The sequence below is a fragment of the Piliocolobus tephrosceles genome, chromosome 7, assembly GCF_002776525.5.
Source record: "Piliocolobus tephrosceles isolate RC106 chromosome 7, ASM277652v3, whole genome shotgun sequence".
Lineage (NCBI taxonomy): Eukaryota > Metazoa > Chordata > Mammalia > Primates > Cercopithecidae > Piliocolobus > Piliocolobus tephrosceles.
This window is the reverse complement of record NC_045440.1, coordinates 146691864-146697774: the sequence shown is the minus strand read 5'-3', so window position 1 is coordinate 146697774 and position 5911 is coordinate 146691864. Positions and strand designations below refer to the sequence as shown.

The window sequence follows — 5911 nt, the reverse complement described above, 5'->3', positions numbered from 1 at the left end:
TTTTATGGTGAAATATGCCAAGCGTTCAGTGTTGCTGCAACTTCACAAAATTGCGTGGCTGTTTCCTGTGCGTCACTTTCCTTTTTTTCTTCTCTCTCTTTTTTTTTTTTTGTCTTTTTCATTTTTTGTCACTTTTTATTTTTCTGTCCATAAGTGTGGTCTGACCACACAGCAGCCCTGGACTCACTCTGGACCCGTTCTGGTTCTGGGAACTGCCCAATTCTCAGATGATTCTTTGCTCAGTTAAACTTTGTTAAATTTAATTGTCTGAAGTTTTTATTTTAATGTTCCCATTCTCCGTTCCCCCAGCCCCCGGCAACCACTAATCTACTTTCTATTTCCATGGATTTGCTTATTCTGGACATTTCCTGTAAACAGAATCCTACAGTATTTTTCCTTTTGTGCCTGGCTTCTTTTATGTCAAGTGTTTTCAACATCCATCCACACTGCGCTGTGTCAACACTTCATTCCCCTTCACAGCTGGAAACGCCCTGCTGCGTGTAGATCTGGGGTTCGTTGATCCATTTGTCTGTTGATGTACATTTGGGTTGTTCCTACCGTTGGGCTATTGTGAATGATGCTGCTACAAGTATTTCTTTATAAGTATTTGTCTGAATACCTCTTTGCAGTGCTTTCGGGTACATAACTAGAAGTGGAATTTCTGGCTCCTGTGGTCATTTCATGTTGAATTTATTGAAGAACCAACAGACTTTTTTTTTTGAGATGGAGTCTCTCTCTGTCGCCCAGGCTGGAGTACAGTGGTGCGATCTCAGCTCACTGCAACCTCTGCCTCCTGGGTTCAAACGATCCTCCTGCCTCAGCCTCCCAAGTAACTGGGATTACAGGCACCTGCCACCATGCCTGGCTAATTTTTGTATTTTTAGTAGAGACAGGGTTTCAACATGTTGGCCAGGCTGGTCTCGAACTCCTGACCTCAAGTGATCCCAAAGTGTTGGAACAGGCATGAGCCACCGTGCCCGGCCCCAACAACCTTTCTTTTTTTTTTTTTTTTTTGGTTGGGGCGGAGTCTCGCTCTGTCGCCCGGACTGGAGTGCAGTGGCGGGATCTCAGCTCACTGCAAGCTCCGCCTCCCGGGTTCACGCCATTCTCCTGCCTCAGCCTCCCGAGTAGCTGGGACTACAGGCGCCCGCCACCTCGCCCGGCTAGCTTTTGTATTTTTAGTAGAGACGGGGTTTCACCGTGTTAGCCAGGATGGTATCTCCTGACCTCGTGATCCACCCGTCTCGGCCTCCCAAAGTGCTGGGATTACAGGCTTGAGCCCAACAACCTTTCTTAAAGCAGCATTACCATTTTACATTCCAGCAGCGTTGTACAAGGAGTCCAGTTTCTACACATTCTTGCCAACACTTATTTTCTGTCTTTTTCATTATGGCCATTCTGGTGGATGTAAAGTGGTAACTCACTGTAACTCCCTGTGGATTTGATTTGCATTTCCCTAGTGATTAGTGATACTAAGCATCTTTTCATGTGTTTATTGGCCATTTGTATTTCATCTTTGGAGAAATGTTTATTTACACTCTTTACCTTTTTTTTTTTTTTCTTTTTTTTTTAAGAGACAGGGTCTCGCTTTGTTGCCCAGGCTGGAGTGCAGTGACACCATCATAGCTTGCTGCAGCCTCAAATTCCTGGGCTCAAGCCACCCTCCCACTTCAGCCTCCTGAGTAGCTGGGAATACAGGTGTGCGTCACCACGCCTAGCTAATTTTTAAATTTTTTGTAGAGATGGGGTCTCCCCATCTTGCCCAGGCTCATCTCAAACTTGTGGGCTCAAGTGATCCTCCTACTTTGGCTTCTCAAAGTACTGAGATTACGTGTGCAAGCCACCCCACCTAGCCCTTTACCTGGTTTTGGTTGGATTATTTATTTTTTATTGTTGAGTTGTAGGAGTTTTTTTGTATATTCCAGACACCAGACCCTTATCTGTGGATTGTCTTTTTGCTTTCTTGATGGTGTCTTTTGAAGCACAAAAGTTTTCGGTTGATCTCTTTTACCTGAGTTCAATGTATGTGTTTTATCTTGGGTTGTTTGTGCTTTGCGTGTGGGTGTTTTTAAAAACCATTATCTGCCTATGATCCCAGCACTTTGGGAGGCTGAGGCAGGAGGATCACTTGAGGCCAGGAGATTGAGAGCAGGCTGGGCATTGACGTGAAACTGCGACTCGACGAAAAATTTAAAAATCAGCTGGGCGCTGTGGTGAACATATGTAGTCCCAGCTGTGGTAAGCTGAGGTGGAAGGATTGCTGGAGCCCAGGAGTTCAAGGCTGCAGTGAACTGTGATTGTGCCACTTTACTGCAGCATGTGTGACAGAGTGAAACCCAGCCTAAACGAACCAATTAACCCAAAAACCATGATCTAATTCAGGGTTGTAAAGATTTGTACCTATGTGTTTTTCTAAGAGTTTTATAGCTTTGACTGTTACATTTAGGTCTTTGATCCACTTTGAGTTAATGTTTGCATTCGATGTGAGGAAGAGGTCTAACTTCATTCTATGCATGTGGATAGTCAGCACCCCTTGTTGAAAAGACTGTTCTTTCCCCGTTGAGTGGTCTGACATCCTTGTTGAAATCAGTTGACCACAGGTGTGTGGGTTTATTTCCAGACTCTGAGTGGACCCACCAGTCTCTGTGCGTGTCCTTCTGACAGTGCCCCTCAGAAGTCAGTGCCTGACTGTCTTCCTCTCTGTGGCCCTGAAGTTTTGAAATCAGGAAGTATGATTCCTCTAACTTTGTTCTTTGTGTTTCCCTGTGAATTTTAGGATCAGGCTGTCAATTTCTGCAAAAACACCAGCTGGAATTTTGATGGGGATTGCATTGAGTGTTTCGATCCGTTTGAAGAGTATTGCTGTTATTTATTTATTTATTTATTTAGAGACGGAGTTTCACTCTTGTTGCCCAGGCTGGAGTGCAATGGCACAATTTCGGCTCACCACAACCTCCACCTCCTGGGTTCAAGCGATTCTCTTGCCTCAGCCTCCTGAGTAGCTGGGATTACAGCATGTTCCCCCATACTCAGCTAATTTTGTATTTTTAGTAGAGAGGGTGTTTCTCCATGTTGGTCAGGCTGGTCTTGAACTCCCAACCTCGGGTGATCCACCTGCCTTGGCCTCCCAAAGTGCTGGAATTACAGGCATGAGCCACTACACCTGGCCGAGTATTGCTGTCTTAACCATATGAAGTCATCCAGTCCATGAATACAGGATAGCTGTTCACTTATTTAGGGTGTCTTTAATTTCTTCTGGCAATGTTTTACAGTTTTCAGAGTATAAGCTTTGTATCTCTTTTGTTAAATTTATTACTCAGTATTTTTTTTTTTGATGCTATTGTAAATGGAATTGTTTTCCTTTCCTTTTCTTTTCTTTCTCTTTTTTTTAGACAGGGTCTCAGTCTCACTGTGCCCCCCAGATTGGAGTGCAGTGGCACGATCTCGGCTCACCACAAGCCCTGCTTTCCAGGCTCAAGTGATTCTCCTGCCTTTGTCTCAGCCTCCCGAGTAGCTGGGATTACAGGCACGCGCCACTACTGTCTGGCCAATCTTTGTATTTTTAGTAGAGACGGGGTTTCGGCATGTTGCCCGGGCTGGTCTCGAACTCCTGACCTCAGGGGATCCACCCACCTTGGCCTCCCAAAGTGCTGGGATTACAGGCCTGAGCCACAGCGCTCGGCCAAGAAAAAGTTTTTATGATGCTTGTTAAAGATGGTAAGGCAAACTTTTCCAGGAGAGGCCGCTGTAATGGGGTTTTGCAGTAGGGGAGAGAGATTGAACTCCAGATACAACAAAGACGGTGGGGATGTTTAGCCAAGAAGCAGAGTTGGAAAGTTACCATCAGGAGACATCGGGGTAGGGGTTCTTTGGCAGGCCAGGGTGATGAGCTGTAGAGGCTGAGGGAGGAGGAGTTTGACCCGATGTTGAAGATCAGATACCGAGGGTGGGGGTTTTCACTGAAGCCACCAGCAGGAGTCTTGCTGAAACTGGACTAAGTAGGTCAAGGACTAAGCCAAGGTCAGGGCCTGGTCGAAGAGGAGGACCCAGGGGCCTCCACAAGTGTGGTTGAGGACAGTCTCTGTCAGTGGGGAGTGCTTATAATTCTACTGCATATGCTTGAAATTTTCCAGAATAGTATAGTAAGTGTTCTAAAAATTTAAATTGAAGTAGGATACATTAAAAATAAAAAGAGAACCAAAAAGTCTATTCAAATGCATTGGACTTTGTTTCAATTCTGATTTACAGAAAGATTTTTTAAATGATGAGACAGGCCGGGCGCGGTGGCTCAAGCCTGTAATCCCAGCACTTTGGGAGGCCGAGACGGGCGGATCACGAGGTCAGGAGATCAAGACCATCCTGGCTATCACGGTGAAACCCCGTCTCTACTAAAAATACAAAAAAAAAAAACTAGCCGGGCGAGGTGGCGGGCGCCTGTAGTCCCAGCTACTTGGGAGGCTGAGGCAGGAGAATGGCGTAAACCCGGGAGGCGGAGCTTGCAGTGAGCTGAGATCCGGCCACTGTACTCCAGCCTGGGCGACAGAGCAAGACTCCGTCTCAACAACAACAACAACAACAAAAAAAAAAAAAAAAAAAAAAATGATGAGACAATTAGGGAATTTGAGCACTCCGTGGATATCTGATAATAAGGAATTTGTTTTTTAAAGTGTAATAGGGGACCGGGCGCAGTGGCTCACACCTGTAATTCCAGCACTTTGGGAGGCCTAGGCAGGCGGATCACTTGAGGTCAGGAGTTCGAGACCAGCCTGGCCAACATGGCGAAAACCCATCTCTACTAAGAATACAAAAATTAGCTGGGCGCAGTGGCGGGCGCCTATAATCCCAGCTACTCAGGAGTCTGAGGCAGGAGAATCGCTTAAACCCAGGAGACGGAGGTTGCAGTGAGCCGAGATCGTGCCACTGAACTCCAACCTGTGTGACAGAATGAGACTCCGTCTTAAAATAATAAAACAAAAGAAAGAAAGGGTGATGGTGTATAGTGGTTGTGTTCTTTAATTGTTTTTGTGGAGAGCGTAATGACTTTGCCTGTCATCCTTGCACAGGGGCCATGCGAAACCTCTCTGTATTGTTCCGCTTTTAGCGTATGTGCTGCCGAGGTGGGCACGTGGTTGTGGTCTTTAAAAGAAGAGTTTGCATCTTTGGACATAACTGGAAATGTCTGGGTGAAGCGATGTGCTGTCTTGGAGTTGCTTCAGAATAACCCACTGGGGAGAGAAGAGGGTAGGCACTCAATGGAAGGAGATGGGATGTGAGCTGATAAGTTTTGAGTTGGTGTAATGGGGTTGTGGGAGTTTATTAATGCTTGTCAAACTCAAACAAAAACACACAGATGAGGCCCATCGCGGCGGCTCCCGCCTGTCATCCCAGCACTGTGGGAGGCTGAGGTGGGCAGATCACATGAGGTCAGGAGTTTGAGACCAGCCTGGCCAACATGGCGAAACCCTGTCTCTGCTAAAAATACAAAAATTAGCTGGGCGTGACGGTGGGCGCCTGTAATCCCAGCTACTCGGGAGGCTGAGGCAGGAGAATTACTTGAACCCATGAGGCAGAGGTTGCAGTGAGCTGAGATCGTGCCACTGCACTCCAACCTGGGTGACAGAGCGAGACTCCATCTCAAAAAAAAAAAAGGTGTACAGAGTGGTCTTTGGTCCCAAGAACAAAGAGCATGCTGGGGGTTTATTGGAAAGAGAAATGTTACCTGTTGTTTTGAAAGAAAACACATTGGCACGGGTGAAGTTTTGGGGAGCTGGCACGCTCAGATTGGTGAAAGACACAGTAGGTAAACCTAGTCTTTGGGTCAGGTAGGTTGTTCCAGCAGCCGTTAGGTACACCGGGCCGTAAGGTTGCAGCAGGTCATTTCAGCAGCTGGACTTGTGGTGGAGGCGGGGCG

The 5911-nt window shown here is 46.6% G+C and overlaps 1 non-coding gene across 1 annotated transcript; it reads right to left on the bottom strand.

The window, feature by feature from the left end:
* Nucleotides 1–5018: 5018 nt before the first annotated feature.
* Nucleotides 5019–5125, bottom strand: LOC111553390. Its single transcript, XR_002734934.1, has one exon. It is a non-coding gene; the product is annotated as a U6 spliceosomal RNA (small nuclear RNA).
* Nucleotides 5126–5911: the final 786 nt, after the last annotated feature.